This window comes from Rattus norvegicus, chromosome 2, assembly GCF_036323735.1.
Source record: "Rattus norvegicus strain BN/NHsdMcwi chromosome 2, GRCr8, whole genome shotgun sequence".
NCBI classification, from domain to species: domain Eukaryota; kingdom Metazoa; phylum Chordata; class Mammalia; order Rodentia; family Muridae; genus Rattus; species Rattus norvegicus.
In genome coordinates this window covers 229,153,714-229,166,784 of record NC_086020.1, presented here as the reverse complement: position 1 = coordinate 229,166,784, position 13,071 = coordinate 229,153,714, and the positions used below count along the sequence as shown (strand labels likewise).

Genomic DNA, 13,071 nt, shown 5'->3' with positions numbered 1-13,071 from the left:
GCCTCTTGTGTTCCTAGACAAAGGTTTCACTGGGGTCACTTGGTCAGAAATAGAAACGGTGTTAAGCCTCCTGAGAATAGTGAACTAAGGGGAAAACCCCAAAGCCCTGTGTCACAAGGATGGTGACCTTTTACAGGGCAATTACATAACATCTGAGAGTCAGTTTTGCTAATGTCCTTTTAGTGAAAGGAAGCCCAGGTGGGGAAGGTTTCCACACTCTGCCAACTCTGTCCTAGGTTCATCTTGACGCACTGTGTTTTCTGCAGCCCTGAGTCTCCTGTAACCCTGGTTCTGATTTTTCTGATCATTTTTCTTTCTGATACAGGAGGAACCTTTCATGTGCTTTTAGAAGACAAATGGGGGAAGCCCCTCTTAAATCTGCTGTCTGTCAAGAGCCTTTAACTCAAAATAATCAATATCTCATAGTGGTATGAGGGTGCGGCATATTCTGCATGTCTTACCTACCCCTAATTCAGCAGTCATATGGGATACATCTGTGAAACACACTTAGAACTAAATTGTTAAGAGATTTCTTGAAAAGCCTTTAAATTGAGTTTTCCAACGACAAGTTGAAGAAAGTAAAAACCAGCAAATCTGAATCGTGAACACTCTCTCTGTCCTCCTCTCGTTCACCCTTGACCATTAAATTCCTGCAAAGGCAGAAACATGATCCTCCTCCACAAGCACTTTTCCCTCCGTTCCTTTGCTCTGTTCTTGTTCATTCAAGTCTATTCCTTCATGTTTCCTGCTAAGACTCCTGGTGACCTCTGAGGCTGGGTAGGCAGTCTTGTCTTCTTTGCTTAGGACATTCTAACCATAATCCCTGGAGGTCACTGCTCTGCAGAGGGACATAAAGAGCTGTGTGGGAGGCAAGGATGGGATAGCCTAGGCTTGTGGATCTAGACTCGGCTGCAATCTCTGATGGAAGCCACAAGAAGACATACTTTGCTTTGGGTGCTGTGAGCAGCAGACCTCAGGTTTCCTTCTGTCGTATCTTCAGGCCAAACCTTCTTCGAGGCTGACTGATTTGAACTTCAATAGCTGTGGGGTGTTTGGATTGTTCCAAGCCCAGAGCCAGAGTATCTTGGGCCATCTTTAGTCCTCTGAATAAGCATATATTGCTTCTACTGGGCCTGTCCTAAAGGCTTAATGACCGTTAGGGAAATCGTTTGGAATGTACACACAGCCTTGGTTTTTCATTGGAATGTATTAACTCTTGGCAGATGACTGGCTTCCACCAACTCAAAAGCTAAGGTTGTCATCAGGGAGCACCTGAGGCCCACAACGGGCATTTCTCCATTCTGCTGTAACCTGCCTTTCTGATGATGTTTCCACTGACAATTCTTTGTTCTGTTACTCTAAACTCTTAGTGAAACTTCCTCCATGTTGAAACATGGAATTCGGGGATAACCTAGTTCCATGTTCCTGGGCCATGGCTGCTAGGATTTGGCTCCAGAATAAATGTTCTCTTCCCTCCTTGAGGAAAGCTGTGTTTTTGCATTGACAGTTTATAGGGGGCTTCATAAAGGAAGGTGGAGGTGTGGATGAACGTTCATCTAGTTCTGTCTCTCAACTGCTACAGACACTAAAGAAGCTCTCCCATGGATTCTCCTGTCCTGATCTTGAAAATTCTATGATCAGAAGGTCAAATCTCCCCTAATGTCACTGTTAGCCACTTTAGGAGGGAGGTCACAGCCTGGTCAGTGAGCTACACTAAGGAGCCAGCAATAGCCAAGTGCCTCAGGAAATAAAATAAAATAAAAAAGAGCTTTACAGGAAGGACTCGATGTGTATTACTGTTGTTGAGCATGTCCAACAGGGATAAAATAAATGGCTATTACCCACTGAGCATCCCTAAGGTGGTCCATACTCTTTTTCTCTTCCTTTCCTTAACACAGAGTTCACAGTCTACCTCCAGCTAGCTGACCTTCAGCCTTCTGGAGTCAAGAACTGTCTTCTCCCGGGTAACTATGTCTTGCCTTTGTTTCAAATATAGGAGCTGGGAAGAACCATCCTGCCTCCATCTTACCAAGGGACATGCAGGGGGAACGACAAATGGCTTTAGAACTCATGGAATGCAGCCTACGGGTTGCCACAGCCATATGGGCCCCTAGTGTTGGGATTTAAATCTCAGCTTGTGTCCAGACAAAGCACACCAAGCCAACATGGTTCCATGTGGAAAGGTTTAATGAGAGAAGAAGAGTAGAAAGGGGGAGAAGTAAAGGAGGCCAGCCATGGGCATGTGGAGGGAAAGGGGGGAGGGGAATGGTGACAGAAGGGACAAAGGGGAGAGGGCTAGAGAGTGGAGAAGAGAAAAGAGAGAAGAGAGGAGAGAGGAGAAGAGAGGAGAAGAGAGAAGAAAAGAGAAGAGAAGAGAAGAGAAAAGAGAGAAAAGAGAAAAGAGAAAAAAGAGAAGAGAAGAGAGAAAAGAGAAAAGAGAAGAGAAAAAGAGAAGAAGAGAAGAGAAGAGAGAAGAGAAGAGAAAAGAGAAGAAAGAGAAAAGAAAAGAGAAGAAGAGAAAAGAGAAGAGAAGAAGAGATAAGAGAAGAGAAGAAGAGAAAAGAGAAGAGAAAAGAGAAGAGAAAAGAAAAGAGAAGAAGAGAAAAGAGAAGAGACGAAGAGAAGAAGAGAAAAGAGAAGAGAAAAGAAAAGAGAAGGAGAAGAGAAAAGAGAAGAGAAGAAGAGAAGAAGAGAAAAGAGAAGGAGAAGAGAAAAGAGAAGAGAAGAGAAGAGAAAAGAGAAAAGAGAAGAAAAGAGAAGAGAAAGGAGAAAAGAGAAGAGGAGAAAAGAGAAGAGAAGAAGAGAAGAGAAAAAAGAGAAGAGAAGAGAGGAAAGGAAGAGAGGAGAGGGGAGGGGAGGAGAGGAGAGGAGAGGAGAAGAGGCCAAGCAGCCCCTTATACAGTGTCAGGCACAGCTGGCTGTTGCTTGGCAACTGTGGGGCAGAGCATACCTGGCTGTTGCCAAGTAGCTGTGGGGGTGGAGCTTAGAACACAAACAACTAGGATTATGTGTCCGGAGGACTTTATGCTGTAATGAAGTCTGCTCTGCTTGCTGTACTCACATCCCTTTTATGAGAACTCTAAGGGGACTTCCAGTCCCTCACTGAACAGTATCTCTGACATCCACAATATTAATGCTTGGTCTCTTTCAGGTCTTGCTGCTAGAGCAGATTAATCATTCAATCACCACCCTAAAGAAGATTAGGGGTGGAGATTGTAAGCAATGCTTACCATCCTTAGAAACCATTTGGAAAAATAAAGTTGTTAGTGAATCCAGATTAAGATGGTTTTATTACTGGAGCTGATGTAGAAACTCTTAGGGAACAATGTGAAAGGCACACTCTTATTAGTTAAGCTAGGCACCTTTTATGGTCAGGGAACAAGAACAATGACTACTGGCTGGCCTGACTCTCACTGAGGCTGGACTGGTGGTGACTGATTCTTATACCTAATTTTGCCCTCAGCTTCCTGATAGGGTTTATTGAGAATTGCTGATGAGTAGATAAGCATTTTGAGGATTTAAGGAGGATATTACTAATTTTTATATAAAAGTCTAGATTTGTGATTCTTTTAAGATTCTTACAAGATTGCTTTTAAAGATAAATAATAAAGCAATTTCTTCTTTCTTTGTAAATGCACATTGCTGCCTGCCAGTAAGAGAAACCAGCTGAGAAAGCTATCTTCTTGCTTAGACTGTGTTCATCTATAACAAGTTGCTTGGTTATGAATGTACGTTGGTTTTTTTAGAATACTTTGTTTCTTTACTTTGTACTATGTCATGTTACTTTTTGTAAAGGTATCTATCAGAAAGCACATTGTTTTTCATAATCATCTACTAGAAGAAAACTAGAATGTAACCATATTGTAATTGTAGCTTGGGCCAGTTTGGCTGAAATATAGGGGCAGTGGAAGAAAGAATAAAAAAATAGTGTGGTTGAAACATTGTCTCCCCATCAATCAACTATGAGTGTATTTGTTATGTTTGTGCAAAGTGGGGTGGGAGGGTTTGGAACATTGTTCCTTCCATCCACCAATTGTGTGTATTTATGCATGTATGTACGGAATATTTGGAGCCTGCTTGTTGGAGCTTTGCTCTAGCCATTCTGTGTGAATATGTATATGTCTGTCTTTAGGTCTGTATACATGTATGTGTGTATGTATTATGCATGTATGTTTGCGTATAGGAAGTTAGTGGATTCTGCCTTTCACTTCGTCCATTCAGTGTGTGTGTGTGTGTGTGTGTGTGTGTGTGTGTGTGTGTGTGTACATTCATGAATTTTCTTTCCTTCTCTTTCTCACAGGCCCAAAGGAGTTAAAAGAATTCATCGTTTTTCCACTGTCCATAGTGAGTGCCAGCTTTGCTCCCTCAGAATCGCTAATCACTGGATACCTTTGGCAGCCGCCCCTGTAGGTATCTGGATCCACCCCAGTCAGTGGCTCCAAGCACTGACCCTTAAAGGCTGTCTGCCTCAGTTTACCTGCTACATGGATACCAAAGTCAGCCTTAGGCTTAAAAGCCGTATTACAGTGAAGATTCACTAGGTTCATCCTGCCTATGATTAAGCCTCTGTTTCTCCAGGACGGGGCTACCCCTCGCCATAACTACAAACGGTTCTGTGCTGTCTGTTCCGGGAATGGCGGTCATGTCTGTTTCAGAAGGGTTGCTGTGATGTTAACTTGCAAATGCTTACCTGCTGCTCCTGTAATCCCAACTACTTCGCCCAACAAATCCTCATTTGGAAACTCCCTACCCCTGAGCTAAAAACCGTGTCTTTCATCATGTTCAGTGTTGACCCCTTGAACACTATCTCCAGGGGAGGCAGCCCGTGTACATGAATTTTAAGCAGCTTGCTTTAATCAATTCTCTGCTTTCATTAATTTGGTCGTGATGATTTGAGTTGGTGGTCTTTTCTCCTCCCATCTTTAGGATTAACAGCTGGGGAAGGGCAGCCAGAACATTCTCTCATAGTGTGGCCCTGGCATGTGGAGACATCAGCACCACTCGTTTCAAATGAAGATCCCGGCCCCAGCCCTCACCCATTCAATCGGATTTAATTTAATTCAAACAGCATTCCTGATGAATTACATTAAAAGTTTAAGCTGCTGTGACCACGCCTTAGGGTAGTCATCCAACTTTGGTTTACATGTTGAGAAGACTGTGTATCTTTTCTGCACATTAAAAGAGAATGTGAGAATTTGTGAAACAGCACCCCCTTCTCCTCCTTAGTGACTTTACTAGACCCCAGGACACATTAGTTTGTCAATCCCAGGAAAGTCATTGTAGAGTTCGCTCCTGAGGTGGCTGGATCCAAACCAGCCACCTGCCAACACCGTGGGCATCCCTGTGTTTGTTTGCATCCAGACATTTCCAGAGGAGCTGTGGAGTTTCTCTCCGTCACTTGCTGCTCTCAGGTCTGTTCTCAAGGGAGAAAGAAATCTCCCCCCTCAGGTGCCAGGAGAGTTAATACTGCAGCAGACAGAATCTCCAACTACTCAGAGCACAAGAGGATACACTCCCTCCCCATAACCCAGGGCACAGCTGATGAGGATGCTATCACGGGGAGCCCTTAGCATGTGCTTCCTGGTTGCAAAATGGTGGCCTCCCTCTCAGGGGAGACTCCGTCCCTTCAAATAAGCTGGTCAGGGCTGGAGAGCAAGAAAGGCTCCTGAGTAGCTTGTAGAGTGGTGAGCACAGGGTGAACTGCTCACCCGGCAATGAGCTGTGAGGGTGAGGGAGAAATAGAACTTACCACTGTATGGTAAGGCTTTTTCCAAGTTCTCGAAGTTAGACCTGGACCATATTGGCTGCTGTGTCCTAGAACAAATGGTCGGTGAAAATCTGGTCCCTCAACACTTCCACTAGAAGTCTGAGATGGTGGAGGAGCCTGGGTAGATGGTGGGGAGAGTTGACTATATTTCAGTGGCAGTAAGAAGTTGGGAAAGTGTTAACCATGGAAGGGTAAGCCTCCAGAATTCATGGGAATCTCTCTGGCATGCTATGTTACTAGATATACCAAACCATGTGGATTCAGGGAACCTGGAATTGTTGTTATTCTTTATTATTAAAGAAAAGATGACCTCAGAAGGCATGAAGGCTCCAAGATTACTTAGGAATTACACTGCTGAACAGAACAGTGCTGTCTCCTTCCAAGATATTATATCTCACTAGATAGTAGGCACACTACCTCACTAGGACCAGAAATCTACCTACCCCAGGCCCTGAAGCCATGAGTCTTCACCTCTGAGATCAACTGTCCCCAGAGGCCTCTTCTTTATTCTCTGGAATCAGCTTCCAAAGCTTTCTCCTCTTCTCTTGTCTGTCACCCTGGCTTGCGTAGGTGTAAAGGCTAAATCTGAACGAAGTTCAAGATCCCACTGTGTGGGACCTGTGGGCCCACAGTCATCAGTGTGAACAAGCTACCACTGTCACCACAGAGGCCTTGCTGATGGGAAGAATGTGGATACTTCCGTGAGACCCGCCAGGCCCTACTGAGAGCCTTCTGCTTGCATGAGCTGCAGCCAGGACGCACAGAGGAAAGGGCCCTCAAGTTTCTCCGCTGAGATACGTATTTAACATACTGAAGTGGACCTGGCCTCCAGGTCCTCCCAGCATCCCTCAGTCCCTACCTAGCACACCCTGCCCTCAACCCTGAACTTCCCAGCCCAGGGGCTGGGCTGCCCTTCTCCCAGGAGTTCTTCCCTGTATAATCCAGACATTTTGGTGTTTCCACACACACACTGCACCTCCCGCATTCACTCTCTCTTCCTCTTCCCCCTCCCCTCTGTCTCCTTCTGCTCCCTTTCTTTTGCCTTTCTATACTCTCATCTGGCTTAAGTTTCACCAGGGGAGAATACCTCACCATCTTCTTTCTGAAAGTTCCCCCCTTCTTCCCCTGACTACCAACATACATGCTCCCACTCACACACTCGGTCCAAGGGATGGCAGAGACCTTTTTTTTAATGTTGACGGACACCAGCGGTCAAGATGGTTAGGTCCTAAGGCAGTTTGACTTGACACAACTCACAGTATAAATCACTTGTCTGGGAACCACAAATCCATCACCACGCCATTTTGATCTGCAGACTCTGGCACGGGTTTTGCCGATGGTACTCAAATCTTTGCAGAAGATGACACTCGCTCGGGGTGGCTGTTTGACATGAAGATTCCAGGCCCCCGGTGGGGGTTTTTCAGGCTAATGACAACCTGCAGAGTTCCCAGCTCCTGCCCTTGGCTTTTACTTTCAGTATACTAACTCTACACTACCCTCTCCGTGGCCCTTCTGAAGTGCATGCTTCCTGTTCTCCTGCAGTCTTTAGATCTCTGGTTCCTTTTGGGGCCAAGTTCATTATTTCTGTTTTCATTCCATTAGGTCTGAGGCATCAACTCCACCGGCTTAGTCTGCTCCCTCCTCTCTTCCCTCCTCTTTTTACAATACTTTTTCTGGAAACATCTTCTAGTCCCTCCTAGTTTTGCTCTGTTCCAGTCACACCTCCCTGTACCCAAACCATTTTCCCTGCAGGAAACTATCCTAAATTGTTTCTGTTGTAATTCTGAGTACACCATGGTTGGTTGTTTTCTGCTGGTGGTATTTTGTTTTGTTTTTTTAATTATTAAATGTCAGGATTCTACTTCAGCCGTTTTATAGATGCATTCAGGTCTTAAATGGAAAAAATAAGGAAATCTATATTTTACTAAATAGGTTATGAAAAAACTTATGTAGTTCAGTTGGTAAAGTGCTTGGCTAGGGTGAAACCCGGAATTTGCATAATCTGGGTGTGGCAACAGCGGCTGGTAACCCCAGCCCCTTAAGGACCAGAAGTTCTCTGCTACCTATGGAGTTTGAAGACAGGTAAGAAACCAACCAGGCCTTTAATCCTAGCACTGGGGAGGCAGAGACAGGCAGATCTCCGAGATCGAGGCCAGCCTGGTCTACGGAGTGAGTTCCACGGTTCTACAAACCGTGTCTCGAAAACGAAAACAAAAACTTCCAAAGCATTTAATGGAAAGTAGAATTAAGAATTAAACCGTGCAAAACTTGACAAGATAGGTTAGGCATTGCACCTGAGTCGTTGCAAACGTGTAGTTTAGTATCTTCCACGAATGCGAGATAAAATCATTAAAGTCAACCACTTTAAAGATAGTGTAAACTATCTTTAGAAGGTGAAGCAACCGGAGAGCTAAACGCCTAAAACAATCCCAGCCCCAATACAGTACGACTGCCACCTAGTGGCTAGATATCCTCAGCACAAGAGTCCTGCTTGAGTCCATATGGGAGACTGGACATAGCCACGAACTAAGGCCACCGCTGGGTGGCGAGAGTAGTTCTATTTTCTGCAATGCTAACTGATAGCTTCCGGGGGGGGGGGGGTTATTGTAAAGAGATAACGTTATTTGTTGATCCAATTTCAAAGAAAGTCGTTCAAGGACCTTTTAGTACATCCAAATGCATATTGCTAAGGTCCGACTTTACCACTGACTTAATTTTAGCTCAGAAAACATTTTGTTAATTTTTAAAACAGTACCACAGTTGGGTTTTGAATCCCTGGAGTCGGTAAGGAAAGAACAGTGGTCTAAGGCAACGGTGTCATGCCCATCTTAAGCCTGGCAGAGCTGAGCCACGAGTGCCTCCATATCCCAAAGCAGAACTGAGACCACGTCTTCCATGGTGCTCCCCAGAGGTTCTAAGTCCCCTCCCATTCATTTCGGCTTTTAAACTACTATTTTTATGATCTTTAATATAATTACACCATTTTCTCCTGTCCTTTTCTTCCCTCCAACGCCTTCCAGGTATACCAGGGGCTTTCCTTCAAATTCATGGCCGCTTTAATTGAATGTGCATCTGTGTGTGTGTGTGTGTGTGTGTGTGTGTGTGTGTGTGTGTGTGTGTACATGTGCGCGCATGTCTGTCTGTGTGCGCTTGTGTATATATGTGTTCTTAAAACTGCTAAGTCTGTATAATGCTACTTGTATGTATGTTTTCAGAGCTGCATCAATAGGTTATCCGATGCCAATATCAGATAACCTATTGGTGTGCTCTTCCCTGGCTATTCTGCTCTCAACATTCCTTCCTTGTCTGTATTCTTTGTCTGGGGTTGATGCCTCAGAAGCATCATGTTAGCCTATCTGTTGGTACCATCCTTGTTCAGGTCCTGTCTAGGAAGCCATGTTAGTGAGACTTCATGGAGTAGGGTAGTTCCTCTGACATTTCTAGGAGACAGTCTCACAGCCAAGTTCCTAGTCCCCTGGCTCACTAGTCCTTTTCACCCCCTCTCCAGCTATGATCCCTGACCCATAGGTGCAGGAGTTGTGCTGTAGATTTGGATTGAGTGCCACAGCTCTGCATTTTTGATGAGTCATGGTTTTCCGTCACAGCGTGTCTGTGGCAGAGAGAAGTTTCCTTGATGTGGTGTGAGGACTGTCTGTACCAGTGGGTATAAGGAGAAATGTTCAGGATGTCGTTAGGGCTTTTGCTGGTTTGGTAAAGTGGCAGTTGTAGGTTCCCTTCCAAGATCCATGCCTTCATCAGTACCGGATACTTGGCTAGGTTTCCAGTACCAGGCCTGGTTTCCCTCGTGTTGAATGGGCTCCCATTCGTTTTGGAACTCCAACCCCAAAGTGTTCAGACACCTTGGCTGAGCTGTCTCTCCTTACTCTTGCCACCAGTGGTCATTTTAAAGTTTGAGATCCACAGCTGGCCAGTTGCCTTCCTCATGCTTGCCCACCGTCTCTGACATCACCAGCCGGTGAGGGCCAATAAAGAAGGGGAAGTATCTGGATAAGGCCCACAGCATCCAAAGGCTCGACTGACTTGGTTTCATTGTGTTGAGTCAGCGGCTGCTTTTGCTGCTTGCACACAGTAACTGGAGAGTTGGAGGTTTCACATCAGCCCATGCTTTCTCTGCCCAGAAATCAGAGCTGAGATGATTAAGCTCGACCTTTCCACACAGATGGTGTCTCGCTTCATCAGCACGAACAGCACCTTTCCCACTAACCCTCAAGTGCAGGTGTTAGCATATTTCAGGACACATTGTCTTAAAGTGGTAACGTGGGTGGTGTGGTAAAGGCTTGGCAGAAAAGAGCCTAGAGATCCAAGTTGGAAAGCCACTCTGCGGTTCTAGGAATCTGGGGAGTGTGGACAGCACGGCTGGAATGCTGTAGGAATACTGCTGTCCGAGGTCACGAGGACCCACTGTGACAGGAGGTTGTTAAACGTAGTGACCATGAGCATCAACACAAAGTGTACGTTTTGCTCGGATGCAAAAGGGCGTAAGCAAATCTGAATGTTTATTTTTAAAAAGGTCACAGGAAGCAAACCCTCTTCTAAATATTTTCTTTGGGTAGCTAGTAAATGAAGAGGGGGGAAAGGCTCGCCTCCTCTTAACATAGTAGCAAAATGTTGTAACAGAGATATATAAGCAGGGTATGTCCCACCAGTAGGAAACTTAAACCACCAAGAAATTCACATAATCTATTCAGTAAAGAATAGGGCTAAAACAAACAACACACCCAACACAAGCACAAACTAACAACAACAACAGCAACAACAACAAGAGAAGCATTCAAATCTGTGGAGTGAGGTTTACGAAAAGAGGTAGCGCTTATGCTGGCATTTGACAAATGAGAAAGAGTTGGCCTTGTGGCGTAGGGACACGTTCTAAGCATGACAGTGTGTATGAGCCTAGGTACTCTTATTAGATTACGACGACGCTGGTGTAAATTCTAATCTACCATGGAGAAGAACAGAGACGATGATATCTGAAGATCTCTCACAAATGAGCGCTCTATGCTAGAGCGGAGCAAGGTTGGGAGGCAGAAATCTTGGCATATATAATCCGCTATTCTATGAACGTTTAGATTTCTGTGCATATATACTACATGTTGAGCATGTTTACCCTTACCACCCGCTTTCCCCACCACCCTGCACTCCCCGGTCCTCTCTGTCCCTACACAGCTTTGGATCCACTTTCATTTAAAACGCGCACACATGATTTGTGTGACCGTACGAAATCTAGAAACCACAGATGAGGAAAAGCTATACTCTTTTTCTTTCTGAGAGAGGCTCGATTCACTTCCTAGGATTGCCTCCATCTGCGTCCATCCTCCAGCAAATATAGAATTGCATTCCTCTATGGCTGAAAAAAAAATCCCTTTGTGTATGCAAAATATATTTCTCTTCTCCATGCCTTTATTGTTGGACACTTAGATCGCCTTTGTAACTTCACGGTTGTGAATATTTCAGCAATACACAGTTCTTTTCTTTAAAAAATTAATTCTTTGAAATTTGCATATAATGTGTTGTGATAATATTGACCCCTCCCCTAATTCCTCCCAGATCCACCTAACCCTGTATCCTCTTTTTTTTTTCTTTCAACCATGAAGACTTATTTGTCCATGTATTCTTGGATGTGTGAACCTTACCTGAAATGTGGTCAACTTACCAGGGCCACACTCTTAAAGAAAACTGGTGTTCTCTCTCCTTATAGCAATCAGTTTCCATTAGCTGCTCATCTAGGAGTGGGACTTTGTGCCCACCTTTCCTCTTTACATTGGGATTTGAGTCTGTTTGAACTTACACAGATTTTATGAATGCATAAAATCTAGTTAGGGTTTTATAGCTGTAAAGAGACACCATGACCAAGGCAACTCTTATAAAGGACAACATTTAATTGGGTCTGGCTTACAGTTTCAGAGGTTCAGTCTATTCATCAAGGTGGGAAACATGGCAGTGTCAAGGCAGACGTGGTGCTGGAGGAACTGAGAGTTCTATCTTGATCCAAAGGCAGCCAGGAAGAGACTGAGTGCCACGCTGTGCGGCGTTTGAACATGGAAACCTCAAAGCCCACCCCCACAGTGACACACTTCCTCCAACAAGGCCATGCCTACTCCTACAAGACCATACTTCCTAATGGTGCCACTCAATATGGGCCAAGCATTCAAACACGTGAGTCTATGGGGGCCAAACCTATTCAAACCACCACACTGTCACAAGCACAGTGAATTCATAGGAGTGGCTGCCCTAAGAAGCTTCTATTAGCAGTGGGTGGTGCTTAACACAGCTAGTCTAAATGCAGAGAATAAGAAATTGAAGAATGTTCACCCCTATGTGGGACATCTGGATCACATCCCTCCCTCCTAAGGCTCAGAGAGGGCATAACAGCAGAATAACCAGAGGCCATGGCTAACACAGGGAAACGTGGTCTCCAGGACACAATGGAGAGCTGGAAACACAGCTCTGAACTGCCTCCAACTTCCTGTGTCTTGCCTACTTAGGCCCGTTCTTTATTTTGCATAAGATTTTAGAGTCCCTGCCTAAAATTGTGATTTAGACATCTGCAGATGGATGATGGAAGTCAGCAAAACCAACTTAATCTTTGTGATTTCTGTTCCACCACAATGTGAGGCAGTAAGGAATCCCACCTGTGTACTCCCTCTGCTGTGGACCCACCTGCTGCTGTGACTTCTCCTCCATGACTGACGGTATCTCTCAAACTGTGAGACAAAATAAATGCTTCTTCCTTTAAGCTGCTCTTGGCTTGCATTCAGTCACACCAATGGATATTGTACCTATTAAAGAAAATTGATGTTGAAAATGAGGGCGGTTGTCATGACTAAATCTTTTTTTTTTGGATATGTTTTTATTTACATTTCAAATGTTATCCCCTTTCCCCGTTTCCTGTCCATAAACTCCCTATCCCATCCCCCCCTTCTTCTACGAGGGTGGTCCCCCTCCCTAACCACCCTCCCTTACTACCTCCCCCACCCTGTGACATTCCCCTACACTGGGGGGTTGAGCCTTGGCAGGACCAAGGGCTTCTCCTCCCATCGGTGCCCAACAAGGCTATCCTCTGCTACATATGCAGCTGGAGCCATGGGTCTGTCCGTGTGTACTCTTTGGGTAGTTGTTTAGTCCCTGGGAGCTCTGATTGGTTGTTGTTAGGGTTTTTATGGGGTTGCAAGCCCTTCAGCTCCTTCGATCTTAGCATGCAACTCTTAGACCTTTGGAAACATTTTTCCTGAGAGAATGAAGTCATGTCTGGAGATGAAGGATAAAGGAAACCTGAAATGTTGTAA

The 13,071-nt window shown here is 44.9% G+C and overlaps 1 long non-coding RNA gene across 2 annotated transcripts; it reads left to right on the top strand.

Annotated features, from left to right (window-relative positions):
• Positions 1-7,734: 7,734 nt before the first annotated feature.
• On the top strand, positions 7,735-12,590 carry LOC120100951 (uncharacterized). Of its 2 annotated transcripts, none has more exons than XR_010064459.1 (2): positions 7,735-7,849; positions 11,684-12,590. It is a non-coding gene; the product is annotated as an uncharacterized LOC120100951 (long non-coding RNA). The 2 variants fall into 2 exon arrangements; XR_005501330.2 differs by having other exon boundaries at positions 7,771-7,849; positions 11,780-12,590.
• The last annotated feature ends 481 nt before the right edge of the window (positions 12,591-13,071 follow it).